This window comes from Echinops telfairi, unplaced genomic scaffold (assembly GCF_000313985.2).
Source record: "Echinops telfairi isolate 266 unplaced genomic scaffold, ASM31398v2 ScPeMD7_23;HRSCAF=83, whole genome shotgun sequence".
NCBI lineage: Eukaryota > Metazoa > Chordata > Mammalia > Afrosoricida > Tenrecidae > Echinops > Echinops telfairi.
Genome location: NW_022103920.1, coordinates 40524704 through 40526840, shown reverse-complemented (window position 1 = coordinate 40526840; position 2137 = coordinate 40524704).

Genomic DNA, 2137 nt, shown 5'->3' with positions numbered 1-2137 from the left:
TTGGGGGTCAGCACATGATGAACTGTATGAAAGGGTCACGGCATTAGGAAGGTTGAGAACCACTGCCCTAAATATATTAGATTGCTGTCAAAATCAACTCACAGTAGGCAGAAGGTTTGTTTTTTTAGTTGGTTTGTGGAAGGTAAGGGGCCACTTGTCCTACTGTACTGCTTCGTTTTTAAGGGACTTACTCAAATTGAAACAGTGTAACAAATGTAAACATTCAAATCTCCAACAAAAATTCATGGAAAAGTGGAATTGAAAGATAACGTAATTTTCCCACACGCTTTCTGCAGCCCTCTTTTGTTCTTAAGATGGCAGGTTTGGGGTTCCATTCACAGTACCAGTACAAGAAAACTCAGTTTACCAGAGCATGAAAAGGCCATCAATACGGTTTCCGATTCCAGAATGCAACTTTGATTATTTAAGTTTTGGGGTAGTATCAAAGACTATTCGCAATCCCCTGAAAAGACTAGTCAAACACTCTTCTTTTTTCTAAGTACACATCTGAGTTCTGAGGTCAAGCTGTCCTCATAAATATGCTAATCAAGCTAACACACCACAGTGGTCTGAATGAAGACGTTCACATGAAGAAGACCTGCACAATTCTAAAATGACAGTTCCCTGGGTTCTTTCTTTATTTAAGAAAATATTTTTTAGTGAATGACTTATTAATCGAAATTAGTTTCAGTATGTATCTAAAAATAAATGATATCATTTTACGTATTTTCCATTAAAATACAGATGTGATCATTTTAAATAACTAAATTATTGTTAATTTTCAAGCTTTCGTTTTTATACAATAAATATTGATGTACTAATATAACACATGTAAGCAAAAGCTCTTGTGACAGTCTCTGCATTGTTTAAGACTACAAAGGATCCTGCAACCCAACCCTTTGGACGTTGCTGTTGAAGAGTCTCAGCATTTCAAAAGCAGCCTACAACAGACAGAGCACTTTTACTATCTTTCACTGTAGCTGCAGTAGTCCCATCTCACTCTACAATGTCTTCCGCAATCTAATGTGCAGCTGCTGCTCTGCTACCGCCTACAGAAAAGCAACCAACCCACGCATGCAAGTGCTAATAAGAAAGGAACCAGGTGATTTTTATATTTTTACTTTTCTGTTTTTAAACCAATTTTTAACAGTTCGGGGGCTTTCTACTGAGATCGCCTGTTGATCATCTTTGTATTTCCAGTCAGGATTGCCAAATAATCAGTCCCCTCCCTTTAGAGAAATGGTACAAGTTTTATCTTTCAGAAACCATGTTATAGTCTCAGCACTACTACCCTCAGTCATCTAAAAACAACAACCTGATTTTAGTTAAGCATTTCTGTGGACTTTATGATGAGAAGTTAAACAAATACTAATGCACACTATTAACAGAAACATGCATACAACAATTACACCCAAAAGCACAAAAGTTAAAAACTGTACTATGTAATCTTAACAGACTAAATGCTAACACTTTAAATACCAGTTTTCACAACAGTAAAGCTTTATGTCTGTCTTTTTCAGGAAGATCGTTTAAGAACAGTAATTTAGTTCTAATCTAAATAAGGATAAGTAGTAAACGAAGCCTGACAAAGGGCTTCTGCTTTATCTTCCTAGGAGGGTGTTAAAGCTCCACTGAATGGGAGGTCCTGGAAGCTGGCACCGGCCATTAACCAGTGGGCCCAGACTGGGCCTACCAACATCTGCTTAACCATATCCAGTTTCCAAGATTTCAATTCCTTAATTATCTGTGAGCTGAAAGCTCATCTCAGGCAGCCGTAACAATGCTAGCCAGGTTCTAGTGACTTTCCAAAATATCCAGAAAGGCTGCAGAAAAATGGCCCTAACCTTCATAGCAAATGACAAACTCACCATTGTGTCACTGGCTTCTGTAACAAGTGGTAGACCAAACAGAGAAATGGTTTTCCCAGAAGCTACCCATAGTAAAACTCCAAAACAAACAAAAACTCATCTGGTCAGTCTTTTAAAAGTGGGAAATGGGAGGTTTTGCAGACGTGAAACCACTCTTATTCTCTGGCTTGTTAGGGTTAAAAAGAACTACTTCTGTTACAGAGTCAAAACTAAAAATACAGCCATAAAGAAATTTCCTCAAGAAAGGTTGCCATGCTCAGATCTGTTCC